The sequence below is a fragment of the Tenrec ecaudatus genome, chromosome 2, assembly GCF_050624435.1.
Source record: "Tenrec ecaudatus isolate mTenEca1 chromosome 2, mTenEca1.hap1, whole genome shotgun sequence".
Lineage (NCBI taxonomy): Eukaryota > Metazoa > Chordata > Mammalia > Afrosoricida > Tenrecidae > Tenrec > Tenrec ecaudatus.
The window spans coordinates 93,505,012-93,531,931 of NC_134531.1; the positions used below are offsets into that span (position 1 = coordinate 93,505,012).

The 26,920-nt window shown below is 39.8% G+C and overlaps 1 protein-coding gene and 1 non-coding gene across 2 annotated transcripts in view; both read right to left on the bottom strand.

Annotated features, from left to right (window-relative positions):
• The window catches only part of KIAA0825 (KIAA0825 ortholog), a 498,599-nt gene that overhangs the window by 167,069 nt on the left and 304,610 nt on the right, over positions 1–26,920 (bottom strand). The gene's annotated exons all lie outside the window — the stretch shown is intronic.
• LOC142441547 (small nucleolar RNA SNORA2/SNORA34 family) lies at positions 13,054–13,187 on the bottom strand. Its single transcript, XR_012782919.1, has one exon. It is a non-coding gene; the product is annotated as a small nucleolar RNA SNORA2/SNORA34 family (small nucleolar RNA).

The window sequence follows — 26,920 nt, forward strand, 5'->3', positions numbered from 1 at the left end:
AAAATAATAATTTATAATCTATCAGGGGTCCACAAGAGAGGGAGGGCAAAAAGAGGAGCTGATACCAAGGGCTCAAACAGAAAGAAAATGTTTTGAAAACGATGATGGCAACATATGTACAAATATGTTTGATACAATTGATGGAGAGTTATGAGAGCTGTAAGACACCTCCCCAGTAAAATTATTTATTAATAATGAAAATGAAATGGTTCTCCATTGGGAATGGTCCACCTTAAATGTTGCCCTCTCTGTGCAGCATCCATTGATCGTCTCCTCCATCTTTCCTTCTCCTGCCCCTGGTCTACCATTATTATGTACAAATATTGTATCGGATTTGCTTAATGTATCATGTGATGTGTTTTTATAGCTATCTGCATAAACCTCTGGGTATTGCAAATGGTCAAAGCACTCAGCAGCTAACCAAAAAGTTGGAGGTTTAAGTCCGCCCAGAGGCGACCTATGAAGAAAAAAACCAAAACTCTTGAAAGTGCTATCGGGTACAGTTCTCATCTGACAAATATGGGGTTGCCCTAAATTGGAGTCAATGCCCTGGCCATGGTCATAGTGGATTTGTGTATGAGTCCCAGTCTCTCTTACTAGGCTATGAATAGCCCAAGGGTAATTTTCTATCTAATATATTCCTTGGTGTGTTAGTCTGGGTTGACTAAAGAAACAAATTCCCAGGGCGTGGTGCCCCACAGACTGGACTAGAAAACACTCCTAAGGGCCAACAAATGATCCTTGAACTAACTACAAAAAAAAAAAAGAAACAAATTCTTAGGCACTCATATGTGTATAGGAAAGATTTTTATATAAGGAGCAATTGTACATTAAGAAAACATCCCAGCCCAGTAAAGATCAAGTGCTTAAGTCTGATATTAGCCCATATGTCCAGTACCAGTCTGTAAATTCCTCTTCAGATTCACAAAACACATGCAATGACGCCAATGCAGGACGATCACAGGCCAGTAGGTGGAAAGTCTAGTGGAGTCAGTGGCAGTAGAAACATCTCAATGCCAGCTGGATCGCTACATAGCTCCTCCAGCTTCAAGGCTCTGGCTGTCATCAGCATAGCTCCATGTGGCTTGTCAACAGAAATATCCCACAGGGAGTGAGTGACTGTCCTGCTTCCAGTGAGCTATTTATCTCCTTTGTGCCTCCAAGTGAGGTCATCAAGCTGCAACCTGATTGACAGGCTAGACTCCACCCCTTCTTAAGTTGACAGGAGGTTTTGTAACTGCCACATTTGGTGTTTAGCACTCAGATGTATTCATTACTTTTTTTTTTAATTTTAACAATTTATTGGGGCTCATACAATTCTTTTCACAGTTCATACATATACATACATCAATTGTATAAAGCACATCTGTACAGTCTTTGCCCTAATCATTTTTTTCTCTTTTCTTCTTTTACATTTTATTAGGGACTCATACAACTCTTACCACAATCCATACATATACATACATCAATTGTATGAAGCACATCCATACATTCCCTGCCCCAATCATTCTCAAGGCATTTGCTCTCCACTTAAGCCCCTTGCATCAGGTCCTCTTTCCCCCCCCCCCTCCCCATTCCCCCCTCCCTCATATGCCCTTGGTAATTTATACATCGTTATTTTGTCATATCTTGCCCTATCCGGAGTCTCCCTTCCCCCCTTCTATGCTGTCCCTCTCCCAAGGAAGAGGTCACATGTGGATCCTTGTAATCAGTTCCCCCTTTCCAACCCACTCACCCTCCACTCTCCCAGAATCGTCCCTCACACCCTTGGTCCTGAAGGTATCATCCACCCTGGATTCCCTGTACCTCCAACCCTCATATGCACCAGTGTACAGCCTCTGTCCTATCCAGCCCTGCAAGGTAGAATTCGGATCATGGTAGTTGGGGAGAGGAAGCATCCAGGATCTGGGGGAAAGCTGTGTTCTTCATCGATACTACCTCACACCCTAATTAACCCATCTCCTCTCCTAAACCCCTCTATGAGGGGATCTCCATTGGTCGACACTTGGGCCTTAGGTCTCCACTCTGCACTTCCCCCTTCATTTAATATGATATATATATACATATATACACATACATATACACATATATACACATACATACACACACTTATATCTTTTTTTTTTTTTGCATGATGCCTTATACCTGGTCCCTTGGGCACCTCGTGATCGCACTGGCCGGTGTGCTTCTCCCATGTGGGCTTATTTGCTTCTGAGCTAGATGGCCGCTTGTTCACCTTCAAGCCTTTAAGACCCCAGACGCTATCTCTTTTGATAGGCGGGCACCATCAGCTTTCTCACCACATTTGCTTATGCACCCATTTGTCTTCAGCGATCCTATCATGGAGGTGTGCAGTCAATGATATGATTTTTTGTTCTTTGATGCCTGGTAACTGATCCCTTTAGGACCACTCGATCACACAGGCTGGTGTGTTCTTCCATGTGGACTTTGTTGCTTCTGAGCTAGATGGCCGCTTGTTTATCTTCAAGCCTTTAAGACCCCAGTCACTATCTCTTTTGATAGCCGGGCACCATCAGCTTTCTTCACCACATTTACTTGTTCACCCACTTTGACTCCAGCCGTTGTGTCGGGAGAGTGAGCATCATAGAGTTCCAATTTAATAAAAGAAGGTATTCATGCATTGAGGGAGTGTTTGAGTAGAGGCCCAAGGTCCTTCCGCCACCTTAATACTTGACCTATAAATATAGACACATAGATCTATTTCCCCATCCTCCTATATATATTTGCATGTACATGTCTTTGTCTAGACCTCCATGAATGCCCTTTGACTCCTAGCTCTTTCCTCCATCTCCCTTGACTTTCCTCCTGCCCTACTACCATGCTTCGTCGCCACCTGAGCTAGAGTATACCTCTTCTCTAAGCACCCTTACCCTTGATCATGTCCCACCAGGCCTGCCACTCCCCCTTCTCTACCATTTGGGGTCCCATGTTTTTCCCTTGTCCCTGGGTTTGTTAACACCACTTCCTTACCCCCCCTACCCCCCCACCCCAAGTCCCCCCGGAACTGTCGGTCCCGTTGTTTTTCCTCCAGATAGTTCATCCAGCCTGTCCTATTCAGACAGACCTGTGGAGTCACTAACATGCACGAAAACAAGACAGAGGAAAACAAAGCAACAGTATACAACCAGACAACAAAACAACAAAAACAAACCACTGACAAAGAACAGAACAAAACAGTTCACAAGAGAAAAGCTTGTAGTTAGTTCAGGGATCGTTTGCTGGCCCTTGGGAGCGTTTTCCAGTCCAGTCTGTTGGGGCACCACGCCCTGGCCCCAAAGTCCACTTTCAGCATTCCCTGGGGACCTTGCCACTCCATTCCCTTGCTGTTCCGCTGCACTCCCCCAGTGATTTGCCTCGGTGTGGTGGGATCAGGTCAGGTGCAATTCCCACACTGTGTCTCCGGTGCTGTCCCCTGTATCGCCCTTAGTCACTGAGGGGCATCATGTCTCATAGTAGGGCCAGCCATGTTGTTCTCTCTGTGGACTGGCTGCTCTACTCAGGAACATCATCATCACGGCCTGGTGGGCCAGGCTGTGCTCCACTCTCTCCTCCTGCCCCTTCATCTGCTCCCGTGTGCTCTGATCAAATATGTCCATCTCCCATAGCTGCAGAGTCAATGTCGTCCTTTGGAACAAGTTCTTTTCGGGGGAGGGGCAGGAATTCACTTAATTTATGGTGCTGGGGCCAGCCTCCCAGACCTCTCCACTGGTTCCCTCCTCCACGCCGGGATATTGCATTCACACCTTGTGACACTGGGTTGAAGTCTGGTTATTCATTACTTTTTTATGAAAAGAACTAATAAGTGCCAAAAATAAAAACTTAGAGGCATTATAGAAGATTGTCTAACAGGTGAATTAAAGCCAACAGCTAAACATATAATTTGTCTGAATTTATGACCCACTCTGGGATTGAACTAGTTATTGATTTTTCAAATAAGAGATAATTATAGAATATTAGTGAATAAAGAACTCTTTTAATAGATTCATTAGTTCACTGTTGTGTTCCAAGTGCTTAGACCAATGTCCAGTAGACAGTAGACATTAAATAAATATTTGCTGAATGAACAATAAATACTTCAAAAACCCCCAAAACAAACCCCAAACAAATCCCAATTCCCCCACATTTAAAAATATGCTTTGGCTTTTTACATGTTTTTTAAAGTTTTATCTGATCATCCATAGTCTACCATTTCTATTGAAGTAGTCTAGACCAGTCTCATTTTCTCTACAATGACTAACTGGATAGACAAGCCAGTCAGGGTGCAGTGCAACACCAATGAAACATACAACTTTCTTCTACTTCTTTAATGCTCTCTCCCCACCCACTATCATGATCCCACTTCTACCTTACAAATCCAGCCAGACCAGAGGATGTGCACCGGTACAGATCAGAACTGGAAACAAAGGGAATCCAGGACAGATAAACCTCTCAGGACCAATAATGAGAGTAGAAATACCAGGAGGGTAAGGGAAAGGTGGAGGGACAAAAGGGGAACCGATCACTATGATCTACATATAACCCCCTCCCTGGGGGATGGACAACAGAAAAGTGGGTGAAGACGTTGGACAGTGTAAGACATGACAAAATAATAATAATTTATAAATAATCAAGGGTTCATGAGGGAGGGAGGAAGGGTGGGAGATGGAGGAAAATATGAGGAGCTGATACCAAGAGCCCAAGCAGAAAGAAAATTCTTTGAAAATGATGATGGCAACAAATGTACAAATGTGATTGACACAATGGATGGATGGATGAATTGTGGCAAGAATATTATGAGCCCCCAATAATAGGAATTTAAAAAAAGAATTACTTAGCTGATGCCAGGGGCTCAAGTAGAAAGAAAATGTTTTTAAAAAGATGACGACAACGTATGTACAGATGTGTTTGACAAAATCAATATATATATATATATATATATATATATATATATATATATATATATATATATATATATATATATATATATATATATATATATATATGGATTGTGATGAGAGCCCTCAATAAAATAAAAATTTTAAAAAAGAATTACTTATATAAAACATAATTTTTTCTTACTGAAATACTTTACTCCAAAGGTAGAGGCAATCAGACATTCTTGAACACATAATCTGGCTTTAGGATGTCAGAGTTGAGGTGATTGCCTTGCAAGCTGGCCTTGTGAAAGGACCTAACTAAAGTTGGTCGACAGACTTGGGCTTCGTTTGTTATTTCCCAGTGTAACGGGCGGAGAGAGTTATTAAGACGGAAGAGTCCATTAGGTAATGACTAGCCGTGGCAGCGCTGATGGTACCTTTCGACGCACTTCTCCCGGCTCTCAGGAGGGCAGCCCCGTAATCATAGGCTTAGCCTTCTTAGCCACACACAGCCGCAGGCAGACGCGAGCAAACTGGAAGCTTGTCCACCCTGCTAGCTCCGAAGAAAAGTTTTTGAAATAAAAAAACAACCTGCTAAGGTCACATATCAGCCAACCTCAGAGAAAGCCTACAGCAATTGAGAAAGAACAGATGAAAACTATAATCAACTTCTGCTACCTGAGCGGCACATTGCCTAATGCACCGACAGCAAAACAGAAACCCCTAATCAAGAAGTCAGCGTGTCGCAGAGGACGGGGGTGAGGAGCACGGGCAGTGTCAACTTGGTTGCAAAGTCAAACCAAGGAAAATATTGAGTGCAAACAACAATTTTCTGTTGCTGATCTTTTTTCTTTCCTTTTTTTTTTTTCCTGATTAGCAGCCTTGGACAAGAGAGCATATCAAGCAAGGTTCACAAATGGAGTATATGCATGGATGTGAGAGAGTGCTTTTAGCTCCTACTGATTCAAATTCAACTCAACTTTTAGGTTTCCAATAAGCTTTTATTTTTCTGCAACCTCTGCCTCCTAACAGGTCTTTCAGAGCCATACATTGTATGTATCAATCTCCTCCTCTGGACTGTAGATGCGCCGAAGACAGGGGCATACCCTAGTCATCCGTGTGTCACATTGTGCCAGCCACCTAGCTGTGCTTCACTAGTCACAAGAGTTTGGGGACTAGCGGGTGCTGGAGTAAAGCTCTAGCTAACTTATGGAGGTCTGTAGCCTGGTGGTAGGAAGCAGCAGTTAAGAAACTGCTCCTTGACCCTCCGTTCTGCTTTTCCTGAGCTCCAGTCACTGCAGTGCTGGTTTTGGGTCAACTAGGATTGGCCATAATTTTCACTGGCTTGGCACTTAGGATGTAGTGATCTCTCATGATTTTTTTTTCATTTTATTGGGGGATCGTACAGTTCTTATCACAATCCATACATCCATCCATTGTGACAAGAACATATGTACTTTTGTTGCCATTATCAGTCTCAAAACATTTGCCTTCCACTTGAGCCCTTAATATCAGCTCCTCATTTTCTCCCTCCCTCCCCACTCTCCTCTCCCTCATGAACCCTTCATCATGCATAAATTATTATTATTTGTCATATGTTACACTGTCCGACATCTCCCCCTACCCTCTTCTCTGCTGTCCCTCCCCCAGGGAGGAGGCTATACTTAGATTTTGTAATCAGATGAGATTTAATAAAATGTAATCACTTCCATGATGAAATCGCTTATGAGTAGCCAAACAATTGAAACGGAGCTTCTGTAGAAGCTGTGGTGAAGCTGTGGAAAATCTTGGCTTTTTAAAATTTCTGTATGTGACTCTAGTGTTAGCTGACATCCAGTTCTTTGACTTGAACCTGTGGCCTGCGTGTTACCTGTTGAACCTGGGAGTCATCAGCAGCCTGTATTCTTATCTCCTAACTTTGGATTCATTTGCCTCTGCAGGTAGCAGCCTGCCAACCGACCGGAAAATCTTGGGTTCATGAGGTCAGATGGCCTGGAGCTCATCAGCTCCTGCGGCAACATGACTCAGGAGAAGCCTCCAGCCTGACATCTAACCACCAACTTGGAACTTGCCAACATCTCCAGCTATGTGAGCCATTTCCTTAGTATAAATCTCTCTATATGTGTTCATATTTAAGCTTCATTGGCTTTGCTTCTCTAGAGAACCCAACCTAAGACAAGCCCGTATGTCAGCCCCATGTTTACCTACACTCAGCTCAGATCCAATGTCTCAGGCTCTCATTTGCTTACAAAAGGAGTTGCCCCTATCCCATTTTTACTAACCACTTATACTTCAGAAAATAATTTATGCTCTTTTAACCTCAGCTTCCTATTTGTTTTCCCCATTTATTTTAAATAAGATGATAATGCCTATAGTTAAATGGTTGTGATAAAGATGAAATAAGATCATGTATATAACACCTCTACCACTACTTGGCACATAGCAGACACAGAATACATGGTAAAACCAAAGACCAAACTCGTTGCCATTTAGTTGATTCTGACTCTCACCGACTCTACAGGACAAAGTAGAAATGCCCTGCTTGTATCCCCAAGGGTGTACATCTTCACAGGAGCACAAAGGCTCACCTCCCCACAGAGCAGCCGGTGGATTCAAACTACCGATCTTTGTGGCTAGCAGCTCCAGGGGTAACCCACTCCACTGCCAGGACTCCTCCCCAACATCACCCACGACTGCAAAAGCTCTAAGAATCAGTTTTCAGATGGCTGGTAGCTAGAAATGTTATACACATAGGACTTTGCAGACATATTCAAGCAAAGATCTGCAATGTTATCAAGTGTCAACATCAATTATTGCTTAATTAAAATACTTAAAAACAGGTAACTATTCGTTCTCAAGTCCTGAGTTGCCAAACACTGGCCCTTCGCTGAATTATCAATAAAAATGAGAATCTAAATTCAGCTCCTATGACTTCCTTCTCTTCTGGAAACAAGTATAGTTAAATTATAGTTATTTTTAAGAACTAAGATAAATGCTTTACAGCTTATTTGTGAAGTCAAGGTTTTAAAACATGGTACTAGATATTTATACACCAGCCCTGTATATATCATATGTTAAAATTTAAGGTGACTGAGAAAGGATTAATTAAAAGGCTTTCTTTCCTTTCAAAAACACATTTAGAAGCATAAGAAAATTATTAAAGATAATATTACTTCTTATAAAGTAATTTGTGAAATATCACTTTCCCATTCAATGAATTTCTAGAAATACCTACTAAATTTAGTATTCATGACAAAACAAATTGAAAATACGGTAATTAGCTTAAGGCTGGTGTCATGTAGTTAAATGGCAACTCAGCCTGTCATGGTTTACTTAGAGCGACTCCTCCAGAAATCCATTAGGTGTCTTTGAGATGACCTTGTTCCCTGGGTACTAGAAGATCATGGAGCCTTCCGAAATGGGACTGCAGCCAAGATCATAGTCTTACACCTCTCTTCTAAAAGTTATCTTCTGAGCAAATGGCGACTGGCCTTTGGATCATCCGTACCATATTTTTCACGCAGCGTTTTTCTAGAAGAAAGCATCTAAAATGATAAAGATTGAGGGAGGTCTCGTGCGGAACAGTAACCGAGGCTCGAGCAAGCAGATGACTGTGACCATCTAAAGAAGTCGCTATCAAAATCTACAAACCAAACACTGTGGAGTTGATGACTTGGGACAATGCCACGCATGTCAGAGCGGACCTGAGTTCCACCAGGGATCCAACAGCATTTTTTGGAAATAGATTTCAAGACTTTCTTTTGAGGTACCTCTGAGAAGACTCAAACTTCAGACCTTCAAATTAGAAGGTCTTCACTGGTCATTATTTTCCGAAGTAGAGACTGAGGTCCTTCTTCCTAGTGTTTCTAAAATCTGTTGAAAATGACACCACAGGTGACCAGGTTGGTGTTTACAACGTTATGTATCACAGTGTGTTAGTCTGGGTAGACTACAGAAACAAATTCCTAGATACTCATTTGTGCATAAGAAAGACCTCAATATAAAAGCAACAAAGTCCACTTGGAAGAAGCACACCAGCCTGTGTGATCATGAGGTGTCAAAGGGATCAGGTTTCAGGCATAAAAGAACAAAAAGTCATATCATTGTGAATGAGGGGGAGTGCAGATTGGGGGCCTGTACATCCCCTTACAGAAGGGTGGCAGGGAGAAGAGCCAATCAGGGTGCAATATACCAATGTTAAAGCATACAACTTTCCTCTAGTTCTTAAATGCTCTCCCCCACCCCACCCCCCGGCTCCCTGCAAGATCATGATCCCAATTCTACCTTACAAATCCAGCTAGACCAGAGGATGTACACTGGTACAGATAGGAACTGGAAACAGGGAATCCAGGACAGATTCAGAACCAGTGGTGAGAGTGGTGATACCTGGAGGGTGGAGGGAAGGTGGGGTGGAAAGGGGGAACTGATCACAATGATCTACATAGAACCTCCCCCCCGGGTGACCGACAACAGAAGCGTGGGTAAAGGGAGACATTGGACAATGTAAGACATGACAAAATAATAATAATTTATAAATTGTCAAGGGTTCATGAGGGAGGCGGAGGGTAGGGAGGCAATGAGGAGCTGCTACCAAGGGCTCAAGCAGAAAGAAAATGTTTTGAGAATGACGAGGGGAACAAATGTACAAATGTGCTTGACACAAAGAATGGAGGTATGGATAGTGATAAGAGTTGTACAAGCCCCCAATAAAGTGATTTTTAAAAATATTAAGTATATTAAGAAAACACCCCAGCCCAGTTCGGATCAAGTCTACAAGTCTGCTTGATATCATCCCATATGTCTGATACCAATCTATAATTTCCCTGTCACACTCATGCAACATATGCAGTGATGCCAAATGCAGGAAGATCACAGGCCAGTGGGTGGAAAGTCTTGTGGATACAGTGGTGGCAGAAGCATCTCAGCATTGGCATGGGTCTCCACGTGGCTCCTCCAGCTCCAGGGCTCTGGCTCTATCAGCATAGCCCCATGTGGCTTGTCAGCAGGAATGTCTCGCAGGGAGAGTGTCTGTGTCTCGTCTCCAGCAAGCTATTTATCTCCTTAGTGCCTCCAAATGAGGTCATCAAGCAGCGACCTTATTGACAGGCTAGATTCCACCCCTTCCCAAGTGGACTCCTGATTGTGTAACTACCACAGAGAGTGTCATGGGAACTACCCTAGTAAAACCAACTGGCAGTGACTGCAGTCTACAGCATCACTCTCAACATTCATTTTGAAGAATTCATTCACTGCAATCGTTTCTTCCATCTTAGATTAATGTCTTAGTCCTCAAGGAAGAAGGAAGATTAAAGGGGTAAAAAAGGGACTGGAGGCTGATTGCAATGAAAAATGTTCTAAATAAAAGAACTAAAATGATTGTGAGGTCAGTTCTAAATAGAAATCCAGACGTTTGCTAAAGAACACTATAGTAAGGGGGCATATGCCTAACACTATAGGCGGTGGATGAAATTTTCAGCTGGAGGAATTGTGGGTCTATTTGACGCTATGAAGAGAGGTAGTATCTGTAAATGCACACCTAGTTGAGTGGAAATTCAGCACATAACCTGGATGCCTTTCTATTTTCCCTTTGTTTTTTTCTGACCATAAATAAACACACATACGTTTGAAATGTGAAAAAAGCTTGAAATCTGTGGCAGCTTTTGTAAAAATAATGAAAACTTTTGTAAAAACAGCTTTAAACACCCTGTTTGCCAAGTTAAACAATGTGCCAATTCTGTGAAAACCGCCACAGGTTTCTGCTAGTCAAGAGTTGTGGAACCTGGCCTGTCTGACAGTTCCCAGAGGCTACTTCAATATAAGAATAATTACAATTCTGCTAGCCACTTCTAAACATTGCATCTGAAGGAAGAGGAGAAATATATATGATTCCTTCAGAAATGAATGTCTTTAGCTTGACAGACTGCGTCAATCAGAGGCTTTCCCAGATGTAGGCTGAATTTGGCCCACATCACAGTGATGATGGAGGTGCCCATGGAATAACTGTTATGTGGGTCCACCACACTCCTTATCTGACCTACTATTATGAAGGATCTTCTATGGTTGCAAATGGAATTACAGGGCTTGTGTGCATGACCTTGAATAACGGACCGTGGAAAAGGTGATATCTGAGTACAACATTATTCAGAGCAGAGTTATATTCTGTATCTTTTCAGATACTTTTAGCTGGTTGCTAAAAACCCCAACATAGTACAGAATAGTTTGATGATTTTCAGATAACACTAGTCATCGCGTTGAGGAAAAGAGCGACCACTGTCCTGAAATAAGGCCAATGCTTCCGAATTAAGGGAGGCCTACTCTATATGAATGGACGGATGGATGGATAAACAAAGTAGCTTACCTCCAGAGGCAATAAAACATTGATGGAAAAGTGGTCAAAAGTGTAGTGTTCAGCCTTTGTTCGCAGAAGGAGACATAGTAGCACAGTGATTGAGCACTCGGCCTCCAAGCCAAAGGTTGGTGGTTTGAACACAACCATGAGCAGATCAATAAACCTACTGATCTGCTTCTGTAAACAGTCTAAAGCTCACGGCCATTAAGTGGATTCTCGCTCAGATGCCCTGTTTTGAGACTGAAAATCTCCATGGGGGAGACAGCCTTCTCTTTTCCTGAGAGTGGCTGCGGGGTTTGATATGACAATCATGCTGTTAACAGCCCAACTTAATTAACTCACAGAGCCACGAGTCCACGGGAACGTTCTAATCTGCCACACTGTGTGGCTTTGAGTTGAAAATCAAGTGGATATTATACAACATTAAATCTTAGAACTTATACAACATTATACAACATTAATTCTTTGAACTTACTATTGTATAGTGAGAAAAAAACCACTAACAACTTGACTTTGCCTCTTTAAAAAACATATAACCTAAGTCAATGGCATTTCAAGTATGTACACATAGGAGCAGTCTGCCCAGGACTAGTAGGTAAGAGAGTACATTGTTGGTAGATTATTTTAAAACAATAACAACTCTGAATTATTATATTTCTCTCTAATAAAAACCTTTTAACAATCAAAGTTCTAAACAATTTATTTTTAGTTAAAGTTAAAATTTCTAAATATACCTCCATACCAGCTAGGTGGACAACTGCCCCTCCTCCAGGGGGAATTTACTTTAGAGGACAGCACTGAAGCTGCAGCTCGGGGAGAGGAACATGTCTGATCAGAGCACACGGGAGCAAATGAAGGGGGAGGAAGAGAGAGGGGAGCACATCCTGGCCCATCAAGCCTTGAGGACAATATCCCTGCTCTGAACAACCGATGCTCAGAGTGGACCATATAACTAATCCCACTGTGAGACATCTCTCGCTGATGGGGGACAACACTGGAGACTTAGTGTCTGGACTGGACCAGACTGACCCCGCGACACAGAGGCAAAACACTAAAGGTGTGTGGCAGAGCAATGTGGGGAGCAGGGAGCTCCCGAGGGAGTGCAAACGAAAGACTCGGGGTCTGAGCTTGGCACCCTATCAGACTTGACTGGAAGACACGCCTAGAGGTCAAAAATCAGAACTTCATCTATTTACAGGTTTTTTTTTCTTTTTAAAAATATTTTTTTAATTTAAATTAATTTATTCTTTTATGGGCCATTGATTTTCTTTTTTGTTATCATACTTTTGTTCCCTTTTGTCACTTTGTCTTGCTATATCTTGTTTTTTGGTGCATATTATTATATCTGCAGATCTATCTAGATAAGATAGGCTGGATGAACAGTCTGGAGGACAAAACAACGGAACCAATGGTTTTGGGGGGGAAATGGGAGAGGAGGTGGCGGGGATAAGGAGGTGGTGTTGACCAACCCAGGGACAAGTGACCCAAAATTAGTGGCTCAGAGGGTGTGAGAGACCTGGTAGGGATTCAGCAAGGGCAATGTAACCAAGAGAAATTACTGAAACCCAAATGAAGGCTGAACATGATAGTGGGACAAGAGGAAAGTAAAGGAAACAGAGGAAAGAACTAGGAGACAAAGGGTATTTATAGAGGTGTGAATATAGGCATGTACAAATTTAAGTATATTTATATAGGATGGTGGGGAAATAGATCTACGTGCATATATTTTTTATCAGATGATGTATGGAGTGTAATAAGCATTGTAAGAGCTCTCAATAAAATGATTTAAAAATAAACAAACAAAAAGGGCATTATTAATTCAATAGACTATGTTTCTTCCAACTGAACTGGCCACTCCCCTCTGGGTACTGAACAGCCAACAGACCATAGGAAGACATGGCTCTTGGCTCCTGTTTGAAACCAAAAGCTACTGAAGACCATTGGTCTTGATTCAGGGCCTATATGTGCATATATATTTATAGGTTTAGTATTAAGGCAGCAGATGGACATCGGACCTCCACTCAAGTACTTACTCAATGCAAGAACACTTTGTTCTATTAAATTGACATTCCATGATGCACACCTTCCTGACACAATCGCTAAAGACAACTGGGTGCATAAGCAAATGTGGTGAAGAAAGCTGATGGTGGCCGGCTATCAAAAGGTATAGCATCTTGGGTCTTACAGGCTTGCAGGTAAACGAACGACCTTCAAGGTCAGAAGCATCAGAGCCCACAGGGATGAAGCACACCAGCCTGTGTTACCACGAGGTGAAGAAGGGACCAGATATCAGACATCAAAGAACAAAAAATCATCCCAATTTGATCACTGAAGACAAATGGGTACATAAGTAAATGTGGTGAAGAAAGCTGATGGTGCCTGGCTACCAAAAGATATAGCATCTGGAGTCTTAAAGGCTTGAAGATAAACAAGTGGCCATCTAGCTCAGAAGCATCAAAGCCCATATGGAAGAAGCACACCAGCCTGTATCAGGCATCAAAGAACAAAAAAATCATATCATTGTAAATGCGGGGGTGTGCAAAGTGGAGACCCAAAGCTCATCGGTAGCCAACTGAACACCCACTTATTGAAGGGTTGTGGGGAGGAGATGAGCCAGTCAGGTTGCAGGGTAGCAACGATGAAACATACAACTTCTCTCTAGTTCTTAAATGCTTCCTCCCGCAACTATCATGATCCCAATTCTACCTTGCAAATCTGGCTAGACCAGAGGATGTACTTTGTTACAGATAAGAACTAGAAACATAGGGAATCCAAGACAGATGACCCCTTCAGGACCACTAGTGAGAATGGTGATATCTGGAGGGTGGAGGGAAGGTGGCGTAGAAAGGGGGAACCGATTACAAGAATCTACATATAACCTCCTCCCTGGGGGATGGACAACAGAAGTGGGTGAAGGGAGACGTCAGACAGTGTAAGCTATGTTAAAATAATAATAATTAATAAATTATCAAGGATTCATGAGGGAGAGGGGAGAGGGGGAAAACGAGGAGCTGATACCAAGAACTAAAGTAGAAAGCAAATGTTTTGAGATGATGATGGCAACAAATGGACAAATGTGTTTGACACATAGATGTATGTATGGATCGTGATACAAACTGTAGGAGTCCCAAATAAAATGATTAAATTTTTTTTCAAATATACAAGTAAAAAAATATTGCTTTTAGGCTCCCAGTTCATACATGGCTGTTTTCTTTTTTTTCCAAACAAAGTATGTACAATATGTGTGTGATCAGTAGATTGCTGCAGATAGGCCCTCTTGGTTAGATACTTGTCACAGTACCATTAGGATACTGTAGATAAATTCTCTGTTATGTACTTGTTAGGATGCCTTGACAAAGTCCACTCAAAATAGTGGCTTCTGAAGGGATCTTGGACCATTAAATTCAAGGTCAAATTTAAAAACAAACAAACTCATGGCCATCCACTCAATACTGACTCATGGAGGTGTGTTACTTCAATCTCATCTACATGCCCACTGGAATGTCTTTTTGTCTTTCAAGGTAAATACCACAAAGTTAAGGTTCAAAAATAAAAGTTAAAACATCAATATCTACCTTGAAGTGTAATCCACATTGAAGGCGGTAGTCTTTAGTCTTAATTTTTCAAAGAAATGAGAACTACCTCCCAAATGATATGTATTTAAATTGCCATTTGATCTTATTCCACTGTCCCAACATAAATATATATTTATATAGGTGAAATGTATTGAATAAAATGTTTTAAGGAAATCAATTAGCTAATTGCAAAGTTATTGCAAAGTTATCTAAATAAGATCGTAATGATAGCAGTCTGATATATATAAATAAATAAAATAAAACATTAAATATTCATTTAACTTTATCTTTTTATTGTGAATTTACCTTTTAGATCATCATTTTTGTATTCAACAACTTCAACTACTTATTCAAAATGTCCAATAGCTTGCCCTATCTCCCCCTTTCCTCTTCTCATTCTTGAAGAAGATAGTCCTCCCCTTCCTCCAAGTTAACGCCTGTCTACACCTGTAGCCTATTGCTTCCCCTAGCTTCCTTTTTCTTCACATCTGGTCATGATCAAAGTTTGTTTCTTTTGGTATGAAAACCTTAGTTTTCATCTACTGTCCATTATATTAAAGGGAAAATATAAACATCTTGCTGGATGTAGATTAGTCTGCCACAGAAAACAGTAATAGTTTATCAATCATGTTAAGGTCCTAATAAGACATATAGAAAGGTTCATATGAAAATAACAATATCTGCTTCTATTTTCTAAGAGAAACAGGATGAAACTCAAAGACTGTGGCAAAACAAAATATTACAGATTGGATAGAGAAAAGTGGGATACCTGAGACTAGGATCCTTAGTTACCTGCCTGCCTGGAACTGAACTCATCCTGTGGTAATCACCTATGAAAACGAAAGGGACAGCTTTTACCCAAAGAGAAGGTTCAAAGGATTAGGAAAAAGGGAGGCATGGAAACAACACACAGGGAGAAAGTGGGATAAGTTATGGTACAATGAGAGGATTGCAATGAATCAAAACATCTATGAATGCAAAACTGATGCTCTCCCTGTGAATCTTAACTTAATTCACAATAAAACATTTTAAAATTATTTTGTATTTCATAACAGCTGGAATAGCAACTTTTTGGTTATATGAAAGTTAATATTTGACAATAGTTCATTCTCAGGGAAGGAGAAAAGAAGAGAGCAGAGAGTGTTGTTGTTGTGAGTTATGTTGTGCCATTGAGTCAATCCCTACCCATAGAAACTCTGTGCACCACAAGCTCTGCCCAGTTCTGGGCTACCCTCACAAGTGTTCCTATACGGAGACCTTCTCTTTGTCACTGCCTCTCTACTTTACCCAGCATGACGTCACAGGAAGGGATGAGTCAAACAGGGTGAATTATAGCACCAATGAAACACACATTTCGCTGGTTCTTTGAGGCTTCTCACCCCCCATTATCATGACCCCAGTGCTGCCTTCCACTTCAGGCTAGACCGGAGCCTGTCCGTTGGTACAGGTAAGAGTTCATGGCACACAGAATCCAGGTCCGATAAATCCCTCAGGAACAGAAATGGAAGTAGCGTTATCAGGAGGGTAGGGGAAGTGGGGAGAGGAGAGGAAGAATGGGGAACAGATCACAGTGAAGACACATAACTATCCTCCACCCATCGAGGGGGATGAATAACAGGAACGATGGGGGAAAGGAGACAGCAGTCGGTGTAAGATATGAATATAATAATAATTTATAATTTATTAAGGGGTCATGAGGTGGGTGAGTGGGAGAGGGAGGGACAAAAAGAGGAGCTGATACCAAGGGTTCAAATACAATGTAAATGTTTAGAAAATGATTACAACATATGTACAAATATCTTTGATACATTTGATATATGGATTGTTAGCTGTAAAAACCCCCATAAACTGATCTTAAAAAAAAATAAAAAGCATTCAGGGAAGGGGGGAATTTCTTATAGCAGAAGTTATCATGATAAATATCAAGAAAGAGGGGACTATGTTAATTATTATTAAGGGCTGTTTAACTTAATATGTACAAAAAATGACAAGGATTTTAGTGAAACAGCCAAATAAAATCAAATATAATGAAAACACATTATAACAAAATTATGCTTATTACATCTAATAGGCTTCCTCAAGGAAGGCCTAATATAAAACAGGTTTTGATTCCCTTAAAATGAGTACTAAAATGAGCGGATCTCCTCTTAGATCTTAATTATTAAAACACTCCCCAAACTTTGTAGTATGAATGACAATTGCAAGCAATAAGTCTGCAAACTGTATTTCATAGAATGCACCTGCAAGTGTACGGCATATAAAAGGATGGTTCATTTTATCTTATTAGAAGCTCCCTGGCCTTCGTAGCGACGCTCATCTGGCCCCCACTTCAGGCTCGAGTCATACAGATGGGAGTTGACTCTCAATTACACCAACTCTTTCCCCAAAGATGACAGCCCAAATACAGTAGAGATAAAATACATCAAGATTTCAAATAGGCCCGTTCAGCCCCACTGCCGCTTCATCAGGAAATGATATGATTCGCTGATGCCTCTGCCTAGCCTAACATATGTTCTATTCACAGCCTGTGTCACTCTTCATTGGCGATTCTTTCCTCCCCCACCCTTTTTTTACCCCACCTTGTAATACTTTGCTTGGTTGAAGACAAATACTGAGAAGCAAAGAGTATTATCGTATGATGACCTGTTCCAGGGTGTTAAACCCCTGTCAAGGTTTGATTTTAACATAGGGTATTGATGACAGTACATCAATTCAGGCATCATGTCCTGAATTAGACTATATTAATTATCACTTGAGTGCAATATGCATGAAAATGCTGTTTCATTGACTAAAAGGATCTGACTGAATAAAAATCTATTTTTCATCTGGTTGCTTATGAATAAAGACATTTTTTCTCGTTACCTCGGATTGTCCTTTATTAAATATGATTTTTATAAGATTGTATGAATAAATTGTCATACCCAACAACAGAACTGGATAGTTTTAAACAAAGAAAATTTAATGGGTTGTCTACTCTTGGCACATCTCTAACTACGTATTTACAGCTAATGGTTTAGGCAGATTATTTACAACAATACTGCCAAAAAAACAACAACCCAAAGTTCTTATTTTTAGCACTTATGAGAAAAAGATATTTTCAAAATCGTTGCCTTCTTCCTTGAAAGGAAATGAAAGCTATAACTTATAATTATCTTCAGGTGATGGAGCAGCAACAAGCACTGCCAGGTAATAAATATGGTTTTTAAATAAAACTAATATTATTCTTAACTTTTGAAAAGAAAACATTCATGCGAAGGCTTCGACATTAGACAAAGTTAAACTCACTCATAGATTCAACTATACACAATTACACATTTAAATATTTGTAAGATAGTCAAGTGGATAAAAAAAAAAAGAATACTATGAAGGGTCAATTTTACCAAACAAAATCTCTTCCCATTTAGTTTTCACAGAACTATCATTGGAGGTTGAGCCAGGAATTTTATAAAATTTTTCAAATTATAACATTTTTCAAAATTATTTCAAAAATAACATAAGTATCAATGTAAAATATGAATTTAGGAATCTTTGAACTAAATATCACTATAAAGAAAATCTTAATATGCCTAGTCACTAAGTCCACATATGGGGTATGATTTTAAATTACAATCTTAAAGCAAACACTGACCCCTAAAATAGTTTAATGTATTTTAATATTTCTATCTTTTGGATTTATTTCTACATAGGGTCTTAGAATGCCCTAAAATAACCTTGGCAATCAGATTAACTCAAGAAATTAAGTAGAGTGGGAGACTTTATAAATTAGAACTATGTATTTATTAACAAACATAATTTAGGGTCCCACAAATTAGAATATTTAACTTGGCGTGTTGAAAGAGTTATCACAAATACCACCACTCATGTATCTCTATTATCCTTTCTGCTGGATATCATTACATTGCACATGTCTAAAATTTTAACAGCAATTCAATGGGTTTAGTAAGGATCCCGGGAGGATCTGGCTACTAACTGGGAGGTTGATGGTTTGAGCCCACACAGCCACTCCATTGGCGAAAGACCCAGTGATCTGCCTCTCTTACGGTCATATTCTCTAAGACTCTGGGGCAGTTTCCCCTTGTCAACAGGCCACTGTGAGTTTAAGGAGCCCTGGTGGTGTAGTGGAATATGCATTGGGCTTCTAACTGTAAGCGCAGTAGTTTAAACCCACCTTCTGCTCCATGGGAGAAGGTGTGTCTTTCTATTATCAAGAAGATTTCCAGTCTCAGAAACTCCCAGGGCAATTCTCCCCCCTTCTAAAGGGTCACTGTGAGTCAGAATCGACTCCATGGCTGTGAGTTTGGTTTTGGTTTGAACAACAACAGAAGTGAGTGGGGGAGCTGGGATAATTTCCCTTTTGTGAAACTTCCTGTACATACCCCTATCTAACTTGACTCTGGTAAATGGGCAGGCATTCTCAATGTGTGCCCACAGACTCGAGGCAACAGGATAGGCAGAAGTGCAAAGACAACCACTATAAAGGTGGATCCTAATTATCATCATGATTTTAGAAAGCAATTGATTTGAAACAATATTTTTTAAATTGTAGTCACAAAATGCTACAATCAAAATTAGATAATGTCCAGAAAACAAATCCCAGATGTTGGACATCTGTTTGGCTCACATGACATTGAGTTTATTTCACTTTTTTGCCTTAAGTTACAAATTGCTAAATCTAAGTGAAAATCTATAGCTTGGGAAGATATCTGAATATAGTTATGGGGGAAATACTTGGTGTAGTAAAACCAGTACTTGGCTAGAAATAAAAATCCTTCTAGAATCCTGGTTTTGCTACTTATCAGTTCCATGAAATGGAACAAGTCATTTTGTGAAACTGAAAATACATAAATAAATGTCTGCTTCCTAGCTACATGAGTTTATTGCAGGAATCAAGGCACTACTGTCAGAAGATGCGGCCCAGATGATATGACATTAGCTAATCGCAGGGCGGCGTTGTTCCTGATTTCAGCTTAGTAGTAGAGACAGCACTTGAAGGACGACCCGTGTTAAACAGAGGTGGCACTGGAAGACATTGGCCTGGTCGAGAACAGTTTCTTAATAAAAAAGGTTGGTAGATCTGAAGACTTGTTGAATCTTATTTAAATGTGGGATTATTTCCCCTACTCCACAGTTTTACAGAGCATCAATCTTTATAGAATTCCTTTGAAATTCTTTAAATAATTCCTTTTTTGCTCATCCTTTGCTTTCTGCTTGGCCAGAACAGAGCTCAAAATGGGCCAGTGAGATATTTGTCCCAACAGTAAACACATACACTCAGACACAAAGTTGGCCTCAAGGAGAGAAGTTTTCCCTGTTAAAATAGGTTTACTTAAAAATAAGTATATATGATTATGAAATGGAGCATTAAAAATGATCCATTTAAAACACTATGTTGTAGGTGGGTGTTGTTGAGTCAGTTCCAATTCCTAGTGATCCTATATGCAACAGAGTAAAACATTGCTTAGTCCTGCACCACGCTCATAACTGGGCCTGTCCATCTCATTCAGGGTCTTCCTCTTGTTTGCTGACCCTCTACTGAGCATGCTGTCCTTCTCCAGGGACTTGTCCTTCTTGATGACATGTCCAAAGTATGTAAGACAAAGGCTCACTACATTTACTTCAAATGAGCAGTCTGGCTATATACTTCTTCCAACCGAGATTTGTTGGTTTTTCTAGAAGCCGATTACATATTTAATCTTCTTTTCTCATGCCTTAGTTGAAAGGCATCAACTCTCCTTTCCTCCTTCTTATTCACGGTCCAGCTCCCGAGTGCATCTGACACAACTGAAAATGCCATCATGGGGTCAAGCGCATGTTAGTTTTTGCATTTTAACACTTTAAAGACATCCTTTGCAGCAGATCTTCCCAATGAAAGATGTCGTTTGGTTTCTTGACCACTGCTTCCATGGGCATTGGTTGTAGAGCCAGGTAAAGTGAAATCATTGACAGCTTCAACAATTTTCCTGTCAAGGTGCTGTCCATTGGCCCAGTTATGAGGGTTTTTGTTTTGTTTTGTTTTTCAGATTTATGTTGCAGTATTATATACTGAAGGTTGCAGTCTTGGATCATCATCTGTAAGTACTTCGAGACATCAAGCGCTCTTCGCTGTCAGCAGCCATGGCGGTGCTATCCAGGGTCACTAATAATCATCAGCAGATCCCGATGGCCTTCATGATCAATTTCAGACTGCAGAAGTTAATAAAAACCTTCAAGTTCCTTATCTTTGACTTTAGTGGTCGGTGTATAAAATTGAGTAAGAGTTGTGTTAACTCATCTTTTATGTGTACAGATATTATTCTATCACTGACAATGTTGTACTTCAGCATAGACCTTGAAATGTCATTGCTCTTCAATATTTCATGCCAGCATAGTAGACTGTGGTAGTTAAGGATTATGACAACTAGACATGTCTGGCTAGGGGTTGGGTCAAATCTGTCAATCAAGTCCCAGCCCGATGAAACCTACTTAATGTCAAATGCGTTTTGTATATAAAAGCAAGATGAATAGACAGGATCTCTCTTCTCTTCTTTTCTTTCTTTTTTTCTCTTTCATTCTTCTTCTTCTTTCTCTCTCTCTCTCTCTCTCTCTCTCTCTCTCTCTCTCTCTCTCTCTCTCTCTCTCTCTCCCCACCCCCCCACCCCCTCTCCCTTCATCACCACGAGAACTGTCGATTTCCTGCCAGGTTTCCAATGACTTTGCACCCACATGACAGCACTTACCAGCTAGTGGTCATCCTGCTTCATCACCCTGTGTCATCAGCATGGAGTTATATAAGTCTGGGAGCGCCTTATGGAGAAGCATTGAACTTCTAGATTTGAGCTGGACTGGGCTGAGATACGTTCTTGATATATAATTACTTCTTGATATAAAGTTCTTTCTCATACATATATGAGGGTCACTGAATTTGTTTCTTTAGACAACACAGCCTCACACATAGACCATATGTGTGTTAGTATTGTACAGGTATCACAAGACAACGGATGATCCATAATGTCTTTAAAGATATAAAAATGAAAATGCAATCATTATTCTTTAATTAGTAATATAATTTTCTTTACTCAGAAGTCCAAACTTCCACACACTGAGGAATAACTGTTCAATTTGCCTGCTAAGACTTCATACCAACAACAAGCTCTATAAAAACATACTTTAATGTTAGGCTTCGTTTAAATAAAATGCCCTGACTTTTTACTCTCCTCAAGCAAATCCCAAATTAAATACGTGAGACTAGAAAATGTCTCTATTACTATTGTAATATCAAACCACTGTTTGCTTTAACAATAGAAAAGCAGAATTGAACTTTTTGTGTAACTTTTTAGGCTTTATGATAACAAAGTTTTACCTTTACTGATTTATATTAATAAAATGGTCACTTTCTTAATTCACACACACGTCTAACGGCTTACAGTTCACTTGTGAAATAAACAGCTCTATCTGATTCTCACTCTTTATTACACACGTACTCGCATGCACATACAACCCATCCCCAATTTCCTTTAGGGATATAATAATTAAAAAAATCTCATTGCTTCTAGTAAAAAAAAAAAGCCCATCACATAGCTATGATACCATCAGAATGTAGTGTTTCACAGCCACTACAATGTAGGATTGACATATGACATTTTGAAATGTCAGAAACCTTCCCTCAGTTTTACGGCCTCTTCCCCAGGAGGATTTCACGATGTAAAACGAACTAAAGGCAACTGTGTGCTCATTAGCTCTGCCACGTCTGATATTTTACGTCGATTGACAATGAGCCGCTGTGATATCAACGTGCAGGTGTAAAAAATAATAAGGCAACTGCTTGTGTAACAAAATCTCACTAACTGAGAATGTGTAATAAATATGCAAGGAGGTAGGTTTCTATTCATTGAAAATGTAGCTGGATACATCAAACATTAAACCCAAGAAAGGGTTTTGACATGCCAAACTAAATTAAAATGTGTTTTCATGACTATCAACAGGGAGATTCAGTAATTTATTTGTGTATGTAAAAGGTGATTATGCCAGTGTCACGTAGACAAATCCAAAGATGATAAGAGATTCGGATGCGTCAGCTGCAGAGTTAACAGGTAGCTCTGCAATCCCTTCTAATTTTAATAAGTGGTAGAGAACATGCCACAATGCAAATTGTTATGGTTTACTTAACACCCAGTTAGCCCCCTCCTGCCTTTTGGAAGAATCTGAACATTACCAACTCTGCATGAGCCATTTCCTAACCTAGACCTCTCAATGCCACAAAGAACTGAATACGTAAAAAATATCCCTAAAAGAAAAAGATTAAAATATGAATAAAGTATGACAGTGATAAAATTTGAATAATATTCACAAAACTAGATGGCCACACAGTTGGGTTTTACATACATTTTCCTATTAGCAAGGATAAAAAAGTAGAAAACGTGAGATATAATTTGCAAGTTTATTTTCTAGAAGAGGACCTGTATCGTTAATTCTCAAAGTCCATAATATACTTGCATTTATACTTTTTAGTCTTATCAAGATCAACAAGGATATAATTTAATCTATAAAACCCCAAACTCAGAAGATGATAAATACATTGGTAAAGAGTTTACTTAGTTTTGATATGCCGTTGTCACTTAAAAATTGACAAAATGACTTAGGGTGATTAATTATCTAGAAAATTTCAGTGTTATATCAAAATTTTATGAAAATAATCTCCATATTCTTCATTTTGGAGTAATTGTCTATGAAAACATTGTAATTAAAAATAAATAAAAAATTTAAATTAATATTTTATTGGAAGAACTTACAGATATTTTAACAATCCATAATTCAATTAGATCCAACATAATTGCAAAATTGCTGCCACCATCAGTTTCAACACAGTTTTTCTCCTCTTGAGCTCCTTGATATCAGCTACCCTTTACCCCATTCTAGCCCCCAGAACCCTTGTTGTTGTATTGTTATTTTTAATATATTTATATATTTAGCCATATCTTACACCATCCAATATATCATTCACCTACAATTCTGTTATTCATTCACCCCAGTGGGGTTATCCAGTCATCATTGCAATCAGCTTTTAGTAATACTTTTGATCAATATAAAACATTTTATTTTCACAAGACTTGAGGAATTCTGTCCAAGTAGGTAGATAGGCTTAATATTTTATTATCATTATAATCACTAAGCCCACAGTAATACACTGACTTAAATGAAGTACTTCCATCTCAGAAATAGCAATCCTTACTGGCTTGTTGTGAAAAACTACATCTACATTTAAGGACAATTATGAAAATCAGTAAAAACAATAACTATGCCAATCTTTAAGAGAATGCACTAAAACATCACTTCTTTCCATAGTTTGTTCATGTGGCTTATGGTCTTAATAATGATAAGAAAATACAATATAAGAAATTCACCCTAGTCGTAGTTTTCAAATTGTACTATAGGCATCCAAATCACCAACAAGGCTGAGTATAAACACTTGTACGACACTTAGAATGAATGCCCAGGCATTCTTATATGATCTGACACAGATAGGAACCTAGGATTGTGTAGCTGTGCTTACATACTCTACAGGTGATTATGAAAAACATTACAAACACTTGGAACTCATTCTCTGAAGATACTGATGATGAGTTTAATGATCTGTTTGTGACTCACATGCTGTCAGGTGGATTTTCTAAGACTCTCTAGGCCAGTGGTGCTCCACCTTTCTAAGGCCACGACTCCTTAATACAGCTCCTTATATTGTGGTGACCCCCCCCCCCAACCATAAAGTTATTTTCGTTGCTACTTCATAACTAATTTTGCCAGTGTTATGAACTGGGCAACCCCTGTGAAACGGATCTAGACCACTGCTGTAGACAGTCTAGATTCCAAAATGTATCCCTGGTAATCTTTAAGGAAATGCTGGTTTTCATAAAATGAGAGGGAAGTGAAAGATACATGTCGAGGACTATGGATTAGGAAAGTATATGAATTTATTTTTTAAGTAATACATACATATGTCACCTTAATAAAGAAGGCTGATGAACTGATGCATTACATTGTGGTGCTGGAGAGGAATTGTGAAAGGATATTCTTGGACAAAAGAGTAAACAGGTCTGTTTTAGAAGTAAGGGTCAGAATGCTCCTTAGAGGCAAGGATGGCAAGACTTTGCCTCGGGTACTTGGGACACATTGTCAGGAGAGACCAGTCCCCGGAGAAGGACATGATGCGTAGTCAAGGCGTGGGGGCAGTGAAAGGGAAGAAGGTCCTTAAGGAGATGGACTGACACAGTCACTGCAACAATGGAGTCAAACGTAAGCACAATTGTGAGGATGGCATACAACAGGGCCATGTTTTGCTTGGCTGTACATAGAGTTGCTATGAGTCAGAACAGAGTCCAAGGCACTAACAACCACCACCACCTTAATTTTCACCTTGTGTTCGACAGACTGCCAACAGTTTCCTAGCTGTCCTCTTCACTTTAGTTCTGGCTTCTGATCCTGGTCCCTCTGCAACCCCTACCTTTCCATCTAAGCCCCTTTCATTCTTTGAAATGAGAAGGGCTTACTCACTTCCACTGGTAGTATTTTATGACTTGTATTAGGTAGGTTTATTGTGCCAATCTGGCCAATAGGATCTTGTGGGATTAATAAGGTTGCAGTTTGATTGGAGAGCAAAGAGATAAATGGCCTTGCAAGGCCTACCCCTGTCTCTCTCTTGCTATCTGGTGACTAGATCAGAATGTGGCTGCTTTATCTAATTCTCTGGCTGAAATTGTAAGCTACACTACATGTGGGACAGCCAACCTGTGGATCATCGCTAGAGCTTGAGGTTCTGTCAAGACCTGCTTCGCCACGCTGGTGGTGTGTACATCGCTTGAACTTGAGGCTGATGGATCTTGTCGTTTTGCATTGCTTGAGTTCAATAGCCCGTCCGAGCCTGCTTCACTAAGCCCCTGAGCTGCTGACTGTTAGTGACCCGCCCTACTACTTGCTGCCTGTGGCTGGACTGCCTGCATTGCCCTGCTTCCTTGACCTTGGACCCAGTAGCCCTCATGAGTTAAAGGACTTCCAGTACATTAACTGTTCCATGGAAGAGAGTTGACCTGACTGCTCTATGAACTAATTAGCTGTTATATTCCTTTATGCTGTATATATCCATCCATATATATAATATATTGTATAATACAATATATTATATATTATTTATAATATATATGCATAAGTGTCCTGGTTTTGTTTCTCTAGAAAACCCTAACACGTGACTCAAGGTTTTAAAATGTTTACCCTGTCACTCTGCCCTACCTTTTTCTATATTCCCACAGAATCTTTCATTTGACACTTACTACACAGTATAATACATTTTCATTATCTTAATTTTTTCCTGCCAAATATGGTAATGCTGAAAACACCATCATAGTTCTCTTACCCTTTTTATTTCCTACAGTGAGTTTTGGAAACTACATTTTCAAGAAACATTTCTTGATCGGAATTAAACAGTTGGTTCTTTAGTAAGATACTTGAAGTGAAGTGACTTACTGTTGCTTGACTAAGAGTTACAGGACCAGAGCGGGTGGGTCTTTTTCACGGGAGAGAAGCCAGAATTTAATCATTTGGGGATAAAGTAAAAGAAGACTTTACAGGGTTTTTCTAAACTAAATCTTTAAGAATCACTGCAACACACAAATTCAGATGTCACTCATAAAAAATGTATTTAATTCAAGAAACATCTATCGAGTATCTGTGCTAAGGGCAAGACACTATGACTTCTGGTGCTCTTGGGAAATCACTATCGGCTCTTAGGAGACAACACAGGGGTTTGCATCTATCACATTCAGAAATTCTGTTATAACATACATTTAAAAATTTTAAATCACAATTTAAATAATTGAGAATTGAAGAAAAAAATCTTTGTAGTCTCCTCTTCCAAGGAGCTTTGAATCTAGTAATTGTCTAAAGGACCAAGCATTTGTGGTAATGGGAAAATTGTCACAGACTAAGAATAAAGCTGGGTTATATATCTAGACTAATGTATCCTACATAAAAAAGTAAAATGGCAAATATAATATTCTATTATATAAAATTTTACAATAGCTACCCACCCTATCCCACATTCCACTTCCCATCTCACCCACCCCTCATAAAAGCCGAACTTCTTGATCCTACTG